At 36.4% G+C, this 18,089-nt stretch overlaps 1 protein-coding gene across 1 annotated transcript in view; it reads left to right on the top strand.

Moving 5' to 3' along the window:
• SYT14 (synaptotagmin 14) overlaps nucleotides 1-18,089 on the top strand; it is a 201,054-nt gene that overhangs the window by 147,376 nt on the left and 35,589 nt on the right. The window lies entirely within an intron of this gene.

The raw sequence follows: 18,089 nt of genomic DNA, 5'->3' as shown, positions 1-18,089 counted from the left end.
CTAAGATGAAGAGTCTACAGAGGTTGATGTATCCTCAAGGAAGAATTGGGTTTATCAGGAGTACGAGAAGGCATAGTGAAAGGATTCAGAAAAGGAGGAGCTTGATGGAAGTGTGTGGTAGTGAAGAAGTGCAGAAAATAACATAATGAATGTTAAAGTGAAAGACCTGGCTGGTATCATCAGGGACTTGCCTTGATTTAGGTTGTTCTAAAATGTCAATCCCAATTATAATTTGAATCTATTTAAATCTCAGATGATATTTAAAGTGTAATTTAAATCTCATCTTTATAGAAATGTGTTAGATCATTTCTTTTTTTTTATCATTTCTAATATAAATTTAAATTAGTTGATCATATCTTTGTATACCAAATATTGAGTACTGGTTATTGCTGTATCAATGTTGGTTGGATGGATGGGTGAGTGGGTGCATGTGGTACATGTTATTTCTGAGTTACTACCTTTGGTGCTTGCTTCTGTGGCTAGGCATACGTTTTCTTATCAAACTTGTTCTGTGTCTTCCTTCTAGATTTTAAATACTTGGAGAATAGAATCTGTGTGTTTAATTTATATGGTTTTAGTTATACTTACTTTTCATAGAACCTAGAATGTAGGTGTTCAGTGAATACTTGTTAAGTTGATTCATTGACTTGTTCAGGTAAACCCAATCATTCTAAAATTCTTCCTAAGGTCCATGTAACATTATTCCCTAATAGGTATCAATATCCTTAAAAACAGCTCTCTTAGGAATCTTTTATGATCTACAATCCAATAAGCATGATCTTAGGGTAATTAAGTAGAAACATATCACAAAGTGTTTTATTTTTTTAAGATTTTATTTATTTACTCACGAGAGACACAGAGAGGGGCAAAGACATAGGCAGAGGGAGAAGCTGGCTCCCTGTAGGGAGCCCAGTGCAGGACTCAATCCTGGGACCCCAGGAGCACACCCTGAGCCGAAGGCAGATGCTTAACCACTGAGGCACTCAGGCATCCCATGAAGTATTTTATTTTTAAATAATCAACAAGGGACATGTTCATATAATTTCCCATTCAGGAGTATAATGCCACAGTCTTTTAGAATGATCAACCTTCCTCATGTCTTACTGAAATGATGATCTTCTTTTAGATACACGTAATTTCAACCTTTAATTCCTAAATTCCTATATCTCAAAAATAGCCTATCTTTTTTGTTAATAGACTGAATTAATTTAGTTTGATATTTATACTGTGACTTTAATTTTTAAGACAGGTAAATTATTGCTTGTACTCTATAATTGAAATATGTGTCCCTCTAAGAATCATACTTCAGTCTGTATTATTAGCAAATGTCTTTAAACTTGGCTTCATCTATTTTCATATTCACTACATTCACATATTACCGTTGTCAGAAATTTACATTTTCTAAATGTAGATTACACTTCTTCATCCTAAAGCAATTTAAAGTAGGTATTTCATGATAAACTAATGATCACAGTTTTAAGAGTTATTACATGAAGGAGAAAGCTGCATATGTGCGATTCAAGTCCCCAGACGGTAACACAAATATGAGTCATGGCTCACTTTAGTGTAAAACTAAGTAGTTACAGACCTATTTAGAGACAGTTATTCAAAGTAGGTGAGCATATATTATCAGTAGAGAGGAATAGCTCTAGTCTCACATGAAGAATTGTTATTATCAGATAAATATTTCAGTGAAAGAAGTTAAATTAGAGCATAAAAGGAAGTTTTCTGTTTAAATCAGATTCTTAGTTTACAAGACAAAAAGAAGTCAAGTTTAAGTCCTATGTCTCAAGAAATTTTGAACATGCAGAAAAATCAAGTGGGAAAAACTAAAATTTCAGTGACTAAACTGTTTGTCCTGTATATTGAGTATAGGGAATAAAGACCATCAACTCAAGTGGGATTCATTTAGTTTAGACATCCAAGTGCTAAACTGTAAACTACTAAAGACCAACCTATGCTTCATTCTTGTTTCGTGTATATTCATTTAAAAAAATAAGCTAGAAAATTAAAGAATAAGCCTAAAGTACAGGTATTCTGTTCCTTTTCTCCTATAGTTTACTTTATGCAATTTTCCAAAATACTGATTTCAATTATTTGTAATACTAATGAGAGAAATTAACAAACGCCTTATAGCAAGATAGTACTATTTGATAAATTTAGAGTGGAGTAAGGATTATGACAGATAAATTTGGGTTCAGGAGGGCAAGCATGTTCTATAATTAAGGACACTCTAAAGTACATTAGCAAGAGGGGATAATATAGTGTACTTTACAGAAACATCATGGAAAGATTTAGCATTCAAATTATAAATATCGACCACTATTTTTAAAAATTATTCTTGTGGACGGTCTAGATATTGGACATCCTAAATACATGCCTTCTTCATTCATTCCAACCAAGAGTTATATGTACTTCCCTTTAAAGGTGCACTTTAGTGCATTACCATGACCAGTTCCCTGTCTTCTGGGTTGTTGAAAATATTAGAAGAGTTATGTCCACAGTGCTTTATATGGTAGGTGGCTGATAATTAATGAACAATAACACTGGATGAGGTTGTTCTTGAGGGCTACCTTTTACAGATAAAATAAATAGCAAACAGAAGCAACATTTAGTTTTTTCTTGGGTCATTTTCCTCCATCACATTCATATCAAATAGTGGGGCAGTATCCAGTGGACAGATAGATGCGTTTCAAAACCCACATCCTTAATTTTAGGATTTTCACATTCAAAATCTTGACAGATAATTTAAAACATGAAGTTCTTCACTGGGAAATTTATTAAAGTGGTACTAATTTTAAAACGTGGTAGATGTGAAAATGTATTTTATCAGAATATATTTTATAAACCAACCAACTCTCATGATCTTGCTTATAGTCTCTCCATCTGAATTAATAGTATTGAAGATGCCTCTCCCAAAAGAGTTGTGGTTTTATCTGCCGGGACATTTATTTTGGAGTTGACAGGGTTTAATGCTACTTTGCTAGAGTAATGCCTATTTAGGCATACAGTGTGAATTTAAAGAGAACTGATAAATACTAATTACAAAAATGTTTTTCTCACTAGAAAATTTGAAATTTAATTTAGAAAAGAAGCAGTTTTACATTTATGCATTTATGTTCTTAGGATGGAATATGAGTTTAAATACTGAACAGGCCTAGGACAGAGGAACTGAATTTTTAAAAATTAAAGTTGAAGGAAATCTGTTAGTGAGTTTTCAGTCTGATTATAACATTTGTTCTGTGGACTCTGCAGGGACCTGTAAGGAGCCAGAAAAAATATCCATTTGACAGTTACATTTTACTTAATTCTATGCAGAGCAAAGAATAATTCTGGTCAAAAAATGATAGTACATGATAAGCCTGAATATCAGTTCCTGATGCTGCTTCTATTAGGCAGATACATTTAAGTGATTTCTATCATCCTGCACATGCCATGTGTGCTTATTCATTACTTGGAAGCTTCTGTTCAAGTGAAATGCATATTTCTAAGTGTTGAGCATGCAAATATACTCTTGGGAAAAACCTAATTCTCCTTAGTTTACATGTTAGCACCTGGGATAGGACTGGAATATGTGACCTGACTACTTCATAATGTTGGGATGAGTAAATGAATGAGCTACGTGAAAACCTTTGTAGACCAGAAATATTAGTTGTTAACTTGAAATAAAATAAGTTATCCTTAATTTAATTTGAATCATTCTGCCATCATTTACTATTTTATAAAGATACTCTCATGATGCATGGATGGTTCAGTCGGTTGAGCTCCTGACTCTTGATTTCAGCTCAGATCGTGATCTCAGGGTTGTGAGATCCAGCCCTGCGTAGGTTGGGCTCTGCCCTGAGCGTGGAGCCAGCTTGGGATGATTCTCTCTCTCTTCCTTTCCCTCTGTGCCTCCCACTCATGCACTCTCTCTTGTTCTTAAAAAAAAAAAAAAAAAAGGTACTTTCTTGTCTTACAAAAAATAATGTCTTATCTTTCCTTTATCTAATGTTAGACCTAGAATTGTTTATATAGGCTATATCTTACCAGATTACAATGATCTTTTTATAGTCTGTCACTTTGGACAACTGATGACTAGAATAGTACTGATTTTATTGTTTCTAGCAGAAAAAGCTGGTAGAGCTGATAGGAACTGATAGGAACTGAAGACTACCTAAGTTTAGTACACACAGTTTTTATTTTATCTGATGTATCATCGAAGTATATAATTTATATAATCAAAATTATATATCTCTTAATAGTCCCATATTCTACAATAAAAAATAAAGTGAAAAAAAATAAAGTGAACTAATTAAACTTTAACTTGGCTCATTTTTCAAAAACTAAGATATTATCTAGCTCATAGAAAATAGCATGTATTATAAGTACATCTTTCATATTAGCTTAATTTGGGGGAGATACATTTTTCTTTGAAATGAAAGCTAGCATTGTCACTTAAGCTGTATTCAAGTTATAAAAAATATTTCTCTATACTAACTCATTTGTGATTTTTCATAAAAGATTAAATAATTACCAGATAGTGGAAATCTAGGTTTTTATTATTATTATTTTTTTTTTTTTGAAATCTACAGTTTTAATGTGAAACTTGTTAGGCATCCAAGACCAAGTTTATATTTGCATTTGTGTGGGTTTACATAACAGGGAGGTTGGGAGCACAGAGGCTCTGCAGTCCTTGGTTTCATGTCTTAGTTCCCCAATTCTTCCTGACTTGTGGTCTTGGGTGACTACTCAGCTGCTCTGTGCCTCATTTAATTCATTCATAAAAGGGAATAGTAACCATAATAGCTGCTTCATAAAATGTGTGTGAGAATTAAAGGAGATATTCCATGTAAAGAATTTAAAACATCATCTGGCACAAAGTAGGAACGTGACTCTGTTAACTAATTTGGTTTATTTGTTTTTATTCATGTGTGGAGACATTTAGTGTTCTGATTCACTAGCAATCTTCACTAGGTGCTGGTCCATAAGTAAAAATTATTGCATTGTGGTTTTCAAGTTTCAAAATAAGAAGGAACATTTGCAATCTGGAAAAGAGGAAAGTAAAAGTTTTTTTTTTTTTTTTTTTAAGAGAAAGAGTGCATAAGCCTAGGGGGAGTAGGAAGGGGCAGGAGAGAATCTTAAACAAGCTCCATGCTCAGTGCAGAGCCTAGGCGGGGCTTGATCTCATCACCCTGAGATAGTGACCTGAGCCAAAATCAAGAGTAAGCCGCTTAACCAACCGAGCCACCCAGGTGCCCCAAAGCAAAAGTCCCTTAATTCAATGTATAAAAATTGTTTAATCTGACAATACAAATAGCTAGCAAAATAACTTTTATCAGGAACTAAATATAACTCAGGCCTTGAATGTTTTTAAGATACAACTGTCTTGAAATATACTTTGAGTAATTATTTAAAAGTCTGAATTATAAATATTCTTTCAATAAATACAATTTTATTATCTTCAGTCATGTTGAGTAACTCATATTTCCTTAGCAAAATGTCCCCGGCAGTTTAGGCCAGGGTATTCTGAGACAGCAAACCTTGAAACTTGTAATGTTTCATCAACAAAGAGGTTTCTTTTTCACTGCACTGCATGTCCACTGTAGCTCGGTTAGGGCTCTCTTTCGTGTCGTCTTCACTCCAGGATCCAGATGGATAGAGGAGGTTCTTTCTGAAATTTTGCTGCTAGTTAGATGACCCAGCAAACTAATTCTTGAGCCTTCAAGTTTCTGCCCAAAATTAACACATGCCACCTCCATTAACATTTCAGTGTCTAAAACAGGAGCTGATAAACTTTCTGTAAAGTGCTGGAGAGTTCATTTGTTTTAGGCTTTGCAGACCACAGATGGTCTCTGTTGCATAGTCTCTCTCTCTTTAAAAATGTAAGCAAGGGGCAGTGAATAATAGTGAATAGTATTTCATACAAAGAATTGCTGAGATTAATATCTGTAGGTTAGCGCTATTTATAATTGCACATCAGTAGCTTATAAGTAAAGTTTTGCTTTTAAGTATAAAAATTTGCTCTCTTGGGACAAACATTTAGTCTTATTTTAGGGGGTGCCTGGGTGGCTCAATAAGTTAAGCCTTTGCCTCCAGCTCAGGTCATGATCCCGGGATCCTAGGATCGAGCTGTGTGTCAGGCTCCATGCTCAGTGGGGAGTCTGCTTGAGGATTCTCTCTCTCTCTCTCTCTCTCTCTCTCTCTCAAATAAATCTTTAAAAAAATATTTTAAAAAAATAAAAAATATTATTGAACTTTAAAAACTTAGATATAAAAAAAAAAAAACTTAGATATATGTCAAGTATTAGTATATATTAAACAAGTTTACCTAAACTGGCAGTACCAGAAGACAATGCAAGGAATGGTTTTGTTTATTCCTAGAGTTAAAGATAGTGGATTAACCACATATATTTATTTCTTCTTCCTGTAATCTCCACTTCAATGGTTGTTTCTTGGTACACATTGGTACCCACGAGCTCAGAGAAATGGAACCAGGGCATCAGCAAAGTGGAGAAAACCTCGTGAAAAGTGCACACAGAGGAAGGAGAGGACTGTTGTAATCCCCAGAACCATACACACTTCTGAGCGCAGCAGAGGTTGGCGTGAGTCTAGGGATTAAAAGCAATAGTTACTACAAATCTGTAAAATGTGCAGTTATATCTCCCTTCTGGCATAAAGAAGAGAGCCAGGCTTGTAACTAACTCTAGGAATATCATAAGTTTCTTTGGAAAAACTCAGCGATTCCAAGCTAAGACCTTACTTAACCTCATAGTGATATTTTAGAGGAAATTGCCTGGCCCCCACCTAATCACATTGATGCCAATCAGTGAGCAAACTGTTTATTTAAAAGTAGAGAGTTTTTGATCAGCCTTTTAGTGATGCATTTTTGAATATGAACAGGCAGGCATAGCTCAGGAGACACTAAGGGAAAACCTCCAACAGGAAAGAGAAAACCCAGGATAAAGAAACATTAAAAAAAAAAAATTACCCTTCAGGAAGAGTACATATTGCAAAGATGATAAGGAAAGTAAAAACTAATCCTAATTAGTTTATTCAGTAGGATTTGATAAACATATATATTTCAAAAGACCAAATATCCTTTTAAAAAAAAGGAACAGTCATAAAAGAAAAGGCTTTTATAAATTATATAGATTGGGAATGGCTGTTGAGTATGAGTATGTAACCAAGAGCGTTCACTGTGGTTTATAACCAAGGATTTTGGTAGCAGACTTCAGGCTTACGTGTTCATGAGTTCACATTTATGTGTCTAACATAGACTTATCTTTCTGGAAGAATATTCATAAACTGAATGGTTTCGCTTTTAAATTTCTCCCTTATTTTCAAGTATTACAATATTTCATATCTAAAATATGATTTATCATTTATATATATATGACCATTAATTATTTTCAAGATAGATTTAGAAGTGTAGTCTGTTCATTGGGCTTAACACTAGGGCCACTGAACCACATCCACTGAATCAGAATCACTGGGAAGCAGCCTTATAATCTTTCTTTAAAGCAAATTTTAGAATTTAGAAGTGGTTAAATATACTAAAATTCCAAGGCTGCTGGTATAGAAAATGTTTTCCAAACACATTGTGACTGCAAGTGATTTGAGGGATAGACTTTGGGGTAATAAGTTCAGAGGATATATTTTTGTCTGTTTTGTGTATTTCATCAGATCTTTTCATCTTTTATTGTCCTTGGTTTCCTCTTCAAATATTTAGCAATGTATCTATTCTTTGGGTATTCAGAAAAATAACTCAGGGGAATAGAATTACAAAAAAGTGTCCATGAAATTACAGTAAAAATATGACGAGAATTTTCTTTTAAGAAAATTCTATGCCCTCATTTAATTAACTGAAATTGCCTTAAAAGCACCAGAAATTACATTGAATAGATAATAAAATTCAATCAGTTTCAAGTGAATACAGACCAACTCAAAATGGCTTGAGCAATATGGGACCATCTGGAGAGTTGGTCTATCTTCAGGCATGGCTTGATCTAGTGATTCAAATAGTACCACTAACGTCCTAGTTTCTCTCTCTTTCTACTCCTTCCACTGCTCCCCTACCCCCTCCCACACACCCCGCCCCGTCTTCCATGTGTCAGTTTTATCAGGTTTCCCATAGTTGCCCTCTTGAAACTTCTTGTGTCTCACTAGGTTACCTGCCCATCCCAGAACCAATCACAGGGATGGGCAGTACTGATTCACTTCAGCCCTAGAGTTGGGTCACCTCCCAAACTACATTAGGTAAGAGGTGGAAAGGATTACATTCACTATTGGAAGGAATTGATGAATGGATGCTAGGAAGATAGCTAATATCCAATATAATGTTTATTTAAATTTCTTAAAAATAAAATTCATTAGGGGCATCTAACTCTTGATTTGGGCTCAGGTCATGATCTCAGGGTTGTAAGATTGAGCCGTGCTTTGGGCTCTGTGCTCAGCCTGCAATCCGCTTGAGATTCTCCCCTTTTCCTCTGCCCCTCCCCCCAAATTAATTAATTAGTTAATTAAATGAATAGTGGCAAGAATTTCTCTTTTACATAGGCAGTTAATTAATTAAACTCACCAAACTTATGTTTACCAAAACATTCCATGAGTGACATCCGATTTAGTCAATTTGATAATACCTCAGAATTAGGCGTACTTTTCTGTGTATTGTTTTAGGAATACTGATTTCTGTGTTAAACATTTTCTTTCTAATATGCTTAATTGACTATGAGCTAAATTCTGAAAATTGTGATTCTCAATCCTGATTAACATGGCTTGGGGAGTTTTTAAAATAAAGATGAGTAAGTTCCCACTTAGATCTGTTGAAACAAAAACTTAAAGGAATAGGACCAGACTATTCGTATCTTTAAAAAGCTCTACAGGAAAAAACAAAAACAAAACAAGTTCTACAGGAGACACTAGTATCTAAATAGTATTGATTACATTGCCCTATGGCATCTATCGTATGTCCACATCTTACTCTTCTTTGTTGTTTCCTGGATAGCCATAGGAGTAAAATGAGTCCTTGCGAAGTTTCAAAACATCTGATGAGGTTATCATGAAACTAACCACATCTTTAAGAAGACTACTGTAAGACTTGTTAATAGTATAAAATATTTTTCCAAAACTACTCAAATTGCAACCAAGTAAACTATTTAAAAATCACCTTTAGTACAAATGATTTTATATAAAATACTTGTAATGTATAAATTATACAAACAATTTTATAAATTGTTTTGAAATAGTCCTGAATAGTAAGAAATGGTTATATCTACTAGTAAGTATTAACTTACATTGCCTTTGGCTTCTTTCAAAACTTTATATTTCAGATATATTTGTAAAATATTAAAATTACTTATCTCCTTGATTCATTAGAAGTTTGATATATTTTCAGAACAGAAGAAGACGAGAAACATCTTAAAGGGGATTAAAGTCATTATGGCCGTAAGAAAAACTATTTTACCAAAAAACATTCATTATATGTAACCTTAGAATGTTGTAGATTAGACTTTCTTTGGATTCAGTTTTATTTAAACAAGTTTATTGTGCCACCAAAGACATTAGAAGTAAATTTTCAGAAATTGGCAAATTCAACACTTCTTAGGCCTCATTGGTCTTTTAGGAATGTGAATTTGGGAAAATATACCATGTGGCCTATTAACAATCCTCAAGGCCATCTTTATAGTGTGGTCCCACCCAGACCATCCTACAATCACACTGTAATATGGAAATAGTATAAAATATTTGTTCTAAAATGGTACACATCGTGATAAAGTGAAATAAAAAGCACTGCTATTTCTATAGCTCTTAACATTTCATTTCCTGGAAACTGCTTTGAATGCTCTATGAGGAAACGAACAAAAACAACAGTAATAACATCATGTGAAATAACTCAGGTAACTGGAGAATTCACTATGAAGTTGCGTTAAAGATTCTCAGAAATATCCTTCTATATTCATATTATAATGAACATATAAATCACATTTTGCTGTTTCATTTGTCACCAAATTATTCATAACATTCAACATTTGAATCAGAACTCATCTTCAAATAGTCTGTGTTGTGGCATAAGAGGATTGTTACTACCATTTTGAAGTTTAAGAGAGGAAATTTGAAACTTGAAAGTGTTCATAAATTTAAACTGAAATCATTACCTAATGCCTTGGTGCCAGTGTCTCTAAGAATTTAATTTGGATAAAGCCGTTACACAGTAACTGGGACTTGGTGAGCCCTCAGTATATATTAGTGGTACTAATATTATCACAGGATCATCACTACATTACTGCTACTATCACCACGGCTACTTTTACCTTTTCATGTTTTTTCCTTAAAAATAGAGTGTGTGGTTTAATTTGGTTTCTTGTTGGTGAGAATCCACACTTCATTACCTCCACTATCTATTTTGTCCCTGTTAACATTGTACATGGATGATTTTTTTTTAGTTCTCCCCTTGACATGGGTAGTTATATTGATAGACAAGTAGAACTTGCTATAAAAAAAAGAACTTGCTATAAAATATTAAAGAAATATAAATTTTTGAAGTTTTCATTTTACACTAGCACCATATAAACCATACTAAATATCTTTCGTGGTAAACCACTTTTTCATCGAGGCAAGACATATGAAATATCTATTCTGTTCTCTTTTTGAGTATGATTATTCTATTACTATATATGTATATATATATAATTATATACACATATACATACATGTTTACATCTGTATTTATTCCTCTGTTTATTGAAAGCCCTGCATTCATATTGAGCTCACCAGTTCCAGTGCAGCACCACAGGGTTCATCATGATCTGTAACTACCTTCTTTGATGGAAGCCTGCCTCCCCTCCTCAGTGTATCAACCTATTTGATCAGTCCCTTTGCATGTGACTCAGGTTTCACAGCAGCCATCTGCTACTCCATTTTCATACCCTTTTCCCCAAACTCAGACTCTAAATCCTTGTGTCTTTTTGCTCCTTCTGCACAGAAGTCCTCACTGGGCTTGACACCTCTGACACCTATTCCAGTCTGCCCAACCCCTGTCCCTGATGGAGGGACAGCTGGCTTACTCTGGTAGGGCGATACCACCCCATCCTGGACCACGTTTCGGTGAAAATAGCCTCTTCACCCTTTTTAGGATCCAATATCTCATACTGACCCTCTTCTCTCAATGGATGCCCTTACCCTGCTGAGGCTCAACAGCCCATTCTGTGTTATCCATCAATGCCCTCAGCAGGATGTCCTTCTAACCCATATGGGGGAGAAAGGGGCGCAGATGAGGCTCTTACACCCCAGGCTAGGCCATCCATCTTTGGAAATGGCCTCTTCATTCTGTGCTGATTCTGGTAGCTACCACCAGGCTGCCCACCCAAGTTCCCCATCACCACTTCATATATCTTCCCCACCCATAGGAAGTACAGAGTCCTCATCCTGTCCAGGCTGATATGGTACTCATCCAAGAGGATACCCTCCTCATCTTGCTTGGATTTAATAGATTTTTGTAAATCAGTGATCAGTTGACGGTCCCTTAGTGAGGTTAGTGAAAACAGTGATGATAGCAACTAACTTATATTGGCCAGTAATACATAACACATGGTCATTCTCTATATCACAAATAATTGAGGTATTTATCTGTAAAATGGCCACCAACTATACAAATTCAGAGTACTGCCACTAAGTTCAATTTCTGGAATGAAAGGTAGAGAAACCACTTGAGCCATGGAACGAGCCATGGAACTCTCCATGGTACCAACACATTCCTGGCCTCTCTTGGATCCTTGTGTAGCTAGCTTGAATCTTACTTACCCTCTGTTACAGGTCTAACTATGCCTGTTACCTGTTCCTGAGAGTTTTGTCTTTTTTTTCCAGCTTTGTTGGGATATAATTGGCATAACATAAGTTGAAGACCTACATTGTAATGATATGATACAGTGCAAAGTGCTTACCACAGTAAAGTTAGTTAACACATTTTTTTTTTTTTTACCTCATGTACTTATAATTTTTTGGTGCTATGGTGAGATAATTAAAGCTCTACTCCCATAGCAGTTTTCAAGCACACAATACAGTGTTGAAAGCTATAGTCACCATGCGGTACATTAGATCCATGTATTCATTTCATAACTGAATGTTTGTGCTCTTTGACCAACATTTCATATTTCCTACACCCCTCAACCCCTAACAACCCACCATTCTACTGTCTGGATTCTGTGAGTTAGATGTTTTTGGGGGTTTACATGTGAGATTATACAAATATATATGTATATGAGGTAGCCTATACCCAATTTTCCCATCACCATTTATTTTTTTAAGATTTTATTTCTTTATTAGAGAGAGAGAGAGAGCACAAGCAGGGGGAGCAGCAGGCAGAAGGAGAGGGAGAAGCAGGCTCACCACAAAGCAGGGGTGATGGTGATACGGGGCTCCATCCAAAGACCCTGAGGTCATGACCTGAGCTTAAGGCACATGCTTAACCGACTGAGCCACCCAGGCACCCCCCAAATCACCATTTATTAAAGAGACTGTCCTTCATTGACTATTCTTGGCTTCCCTGTCAAATATTAGCTGACTGTTTATGTTTGGGTCTATTTCTGGGTTCTCGGTTCTGTCCCCTTGGTCTATTTGTTTTTATGCGACTACCATACTGTTTCAATTATTATAGCTTATAGGATAGCTTGAACTCAGGAAGTATGAAGCCTTCTGCTTTTCTCAGGATTTCTGTGGCTATTTGGGGTTTTTATGGTTCCATATAAATTTTAGAAGTGTTTAAAATGCCATTGAAATCTTGATAAGGATTGCATTGAATCCATAGATGGCTTTTGGTAGTATCAATCAACATTTTAACAATATGAATTCTTCCCATTCAGGAACACAGGATACATTTCCATTTATTTTTGTCTTTGATTTCTTTCATCCATGTGTAGTTTTCAGGTTAGAGATCTTTCACGTCCTTGGTTAAATTTACTCCTAAGTACTTTATTGTTTTTGATGATATTGTAAGTGGGATCTATATATTTATTTCTTTTTCAGAAAATGTATTCTTAATGTATAGAAAAAGTCAATTTACAGAGTAGAAGAAAATATTCCCAACACACATGTCTGACAGAAGACCTGTATCAAATATGCAAAGAACTTGAGGTGTCTGGGTGGCTCAGTCAGTTAGGCATCCAACTCTTGATTTCAGCTTAGGTCATGATCTCAGGGCTCTACACTGGGCATGGAGTCTTCTTGGGATTCTTTCTCTCTAAAAGATTTTTTTTTAAAGAATATATAAGGAGCTCTTAAAAAACAATAATAAAATGATAAACAATATGATAATTCATAAAATAGGCATAAAATTTGAGCACATAGTTCTCTAAGGAAAGTATGCAAATGACCTATAAGCATATGAAAAAAATTGCATCATTAACCATCTTGGAAAATGTAAACTAAAACCACAAAGAGATATTATTACACAATCACTGGAATGTCTAAAATTTTAAAAACTAACAATTAAAAATACTAACAATAACAAAATTTTAAAAATTCTGTGTTGCTGGGGCTGTGGAGTACCTGGAACTCTCATACACTGTTGGTGGGAATGTAAAATAGTACAATCACTTAATTTATTTTTAAACTTACCCTTATCGTGTATCCTAGAAGTTCCTAGGTATGTATCCAAGAGAAATGAAAAAAATTTCATTAAAGATTTGTATCTGATTTTTATTAGCCAAGAATTAGGAACATTCCAGGTACCCATCAACAGATGAATAAACAAACTGTTGACTAGTCATACTGTGAAATACAAATCAATAATAAAAATTAATGAGCACTGATACAACAATACAGTTGGATACCGGAAACATGCTGAGCAAAAGAAGGCAGATACCCAAATGTATATACCATATGATTTCATTTATATGAAGTTAAAGAAAAGTAAAACCAGTTAATAGTGATAGAAATCAGATTGGTGGTTGCCTGGGCTGGGTGGGAGAGTTGATTGGGAAGAAGCACTTTCTGATGACTTAAGTGTTCTATATATTGGTTGGGAGGTGGTTGCACAAAAATGTATACATTTATAAAAATTTATTGAACTTGTGCACTTAAAATTGCTACACTAATATCATTGAATGTAAATTATTCTCCAAAAAGGTTGATTTTTAAAAATCAAAAAAATATGTAGGAAGGAAAAAAATAGCACAAAAGAGGGGCGCTGGGGTGGCTCAGTTGGTTAAGCGTCCAACTCTTGATTTTGGCTCAGGTCATGACCTCAGAGTTGCGAGACTGAGCCTGGCATCAGGCTCTGCACTAAGCATGGAGCCTGCTTAGGATTCTCTCTCCCTACCCCTCTCCCTCTGCCCCTCACTCCCACTCTCTCTCTCTCTAAAAAAGAAAGAAAAGCACAAAAGAATATGACATCTCAGTAATAACATTATGTGTAAATGGACTAAGTGCTCTAAAGATTCTCATATGAATTTTTAAAAACTGTATGTTATTTCAAAGAAAGATATTTAAAACATAAATGTACTGTTAACTGTAAAGGGGCTGAGAATTTGACCTACTTCTAGCTGACAAATGAGCCTGCCACATCTTAGTGGAGGCCAGCAGTAGAGGGCTTAATTGTTCTTGACATAGTAAGCAGCATTAGCATCAGCAGGTTTGCATCAGTTCCCCCGATTCCATAGGGGCAATGCACATAGACCTGCGTGGTTGCCTGCCCATGAGGTTGGATAAGGGGGACCCTCTACTCCACATGTTCATTCCGGAGTCAATTTTTCTGTCATGATGTTGCTCTGCCACCTATCCCCTAGGACAGAGGTCCCTAATTTTTTTTCTGTAAAGGGCTAAAAAGTAAATACTTTAGGCTTACCCAGTGACATATGGTCTCTGACATATTCTTCATCCTTTTTTTTTTTAAAAAAAACAATCTTCAAAAAATGTAAAGTCTATCCTTAGCTTCCAGGCCATAGAAAACAGGCCGCAGACCAGATTTGGCCCACAAACTGTACTTTACCAACTCTTACTGTAGGGCATTGTCATTATGTGATTATTCAAAGCTTGATCTCTGTTGCACCCGGGTTCCAAGTGATGGGAGAAAGGAAAAGAAGATAGGCAGGAGGCTTGCCCAGTGTCTTGAGGTTCAGGCCTATGTCTTTTCTGTTTACATTTCATTTTAAGTCACATGTCCATACCTGACTCCAAAAGAAACTGGAAAACGTGGAAGCCATGTGCCCAGAAGGAAGTGGAAGATAGATTTTTGTTCAGAATTAGCAGTCCTTGTCACAACTAGAAAGAGGAATAGAAAAAGAAAGAAGAAAAAAAGAAAAAGAAAGAAAGAAGAAAGAGAGAGAGAGAGAAAGAAAGAAGAAAGAAAGAAAAGGAAGGAAGGGAAGGGAGGGAGGGAGGGAGGGAGGGAGGAAGGAAGGAAGGAAGGAAGGGAGGGAGGGAGGGAAAAAAGAAAGGTGCGCAGGTGGCTCAGTCAGTTAAGCATCGGCCTTTGGCTCAGGTCATGATCCCAGAGTCCTGGGATCAAGCCCTATATCGGGTCCCTACTCAGAGAAGAGTCTTCTTCTCCTTCTCCCTCTGCCCCTACCCCTGCTTGTGCTGTCTCTCTCAAATAAAAATAAAAATCTTAGAAAACAAACAAAATGAGAGGGTAGTATCACAGAAACCAAGGATTGGGTTTCAAACAGAAAGTAATTGACTGTATTGAATATTAATTACTACATGGTTAACTAAGATGATTCTAACACCAATTAGATTTAACATGGTCTCATTAGGTGATCATAATGAGAGTAGTATCGGTGGAGCAGTGGGAGCACGATGAGCTCAGGAGTGAGTGGGAGCTGAGTATATGATGCTAAGGCAGTCGAACTCTTTAATGAGGGCTGGCACTGAATGGGGAAAAGATAGAAGAGAAAGGGGGAAAGAGAATAGAGTTATCTGGAAGAAGGTTTGGGATCTAAAAAAAGTTTTTTAAAAATATGAGTGAGACTTAAGCATGTTTAAATATGGATGGGAAGAATCCAGTGAGGAGAGATATTTAGGATATGAGAGAAATAGAGATATGCAGTATTCTTAGCAAAGTTTGAGGACTTTGTGGAGAAATTGGTCTGAAATAGGGATACTTTCTCTTACAACAATGGTAAGAAAGAAGAAGAGGATCTAGATGTAACAAAGTTTATAGATATTTTGGCAGAAAATTGAGAAAGATTACACGGCATGTGTGTGTGTCTCTGTGTCCATCTGCGTGTGTAGAAGGAGGTAAAAATGAGGAAGCAGAAAAGAAATGGGGTCAGGTGATTTTAGGAAAATAGGAGATTTAGAATCATTGAGAAAATGGAAAAATAAATTTACTAGAGAAGCATAATAAGTTTATAAATATAACCAGATGATGGCCCAGACAAGGTGACAGTCCACTCCATTGTGTGATCATCCCCCCAGTACAGTGAAGGAATTGTCAAATTCATCCAAGGTTAGCATTTTGCTAGCCAGGCAAGTGTGTTGACTAGTTAGAGAGCAAGGATGTTTAAGGCAAGAGAATGATTGAAATGATGAATCTTGGACTAGAAAATTGATGGGGGAGGAAGTAAGGGCAGAAAGGGGCTGATGAACAGAAACTATGGTGGCAGGAGACTAGAGGTCCAGTCATAGTCATGATAGTCATGTTGCGAGAGGAGTTGAGTGATAAGATCACATGGATAAGAACTTGTGCTTCATTAGCACCTGGGATTTTTACTTAGTAATTTTGGTGAAGACCTAGCCACAGCCTCCGATGATCCTGAGATCCAAGAAATAATGACACTAGAAGGCAGAAATCATTAAAAATGAAAAAATCAAATAACTTAGTGCCCAGGATTCATGTAGAAATGTAATGCACTTGAAGTCCGAGAGAGGTGGGGTAATGGGGCAGTCTGTGAGCCAGGTGAAAATCCTCGGTAACTGAGCAGGCCTTACGAGACAACTGCTAGTTGAAGACACCGCCTAAGGGGAAAGGATGGCGCCGTCAGATGGCAGGAGCTTCACATTGAAACCTGTTGTACGTGAGTGATTCACGGATCCTGGAACAACTTAACAATTTATGAAAATAAATTTGTGTCAAGACGCCTGGGTGGCTCAGTCGGTTGAGCATCCAGCTCTTGTTTTTGGCTCGGGTGGTGATCTCAGGGTCCTGGGATCAAGCCCCACATCAGGCTCCATGCTCAGTGGGGAGTCTGCTTGGGATTCTCTCTCTCTCTCTCCCTCTGCCCTTCCTGAGCTTGTGCATGCTTGCTCGTTCTTTCTCTCTCTCTCAAATAAATAAATAAATCCAAATAAATAAATGAAATTTGTGTGTTATAGGCAGACTTGAGGGGACTTTATCCTGTTGCATAATTTTTACCAGCCCCCACTGAAAGCCATCTCAAATAATAACAGGAACTCTCAGGAGGAATAGGCTGTGGGCCTCACGATTGAGAGGGAAATCCTCAGGCCACAACCTCCAGCCACTGTGTGTTGCTTTCTTGATGAGCTGTTGGTACTGCCCCTGCCAACATCTCCATCCCCATCTCATCAGTGCCTGTCCAACAGTTGCTGCCCATCTTCTCTAGTGGAATTGTTGGGACCTCATGGCTCTTACCAGTTGTGGAGGGAAAAACTATTAGAATGAAGCCAGATTATAGAGATCCTTGCAAACCAGACTGGGGAATATAAACTTGGTCGTGAGAAGGACTATGATACTAAGAATCCTGAATTCAGAATCCTGAACCTCAGTTCATTTTCTGTAGGATATAAAACTTTGAGAATTTAAATATTTAGCCTGACTTACTTCATCTCTAAGATAAGCACAGTTAGGTAAAATAGGTGGATTTGAGCCATGTTCTACAGAAATACTTTTTGGATTCTGGAAGTTTCCTATAACTTCCTTTTTGAAAGTGGGGCTGCCTGGGTCGCCTCAGTCAGTTGAGCATCCAGCTTTTGGTTTTGACTCAGCTCATGAGCTCAGGGTCCTGAGATGGAGCCCCATGTCGGGCTCAGTGGGGTGTTTACTTGAGATTCTCTCCCTCTCCCCCTGCTCACATGTGTGTGTGTGCACACTCACTCTCTATCAGATAAATCTTTTAAAAACAAATTTCTTAAAAAAAAAAAAAACAAATTTC

The sequence above is a fragment of the Vulpes lagopus genome, chromosome 1, assembly GCF_018345385.1.
Source record: "Vulpes lagopus strain Blue_001 chromosome 1, ASM1834538v1, whole genome shotgun sequence".
NCBI classification, from domain to species: domain Eukaryota; kingdom Metazoa; phylum Chordata; class Mammalia; order Carnivora; family Canidae; genus Vulpes; species Vulpes lagopus.
Note: the sequence above shows the minus strand (reverse complement) of the source record. Positions and strands in the feature narration are given on the sequence as shown.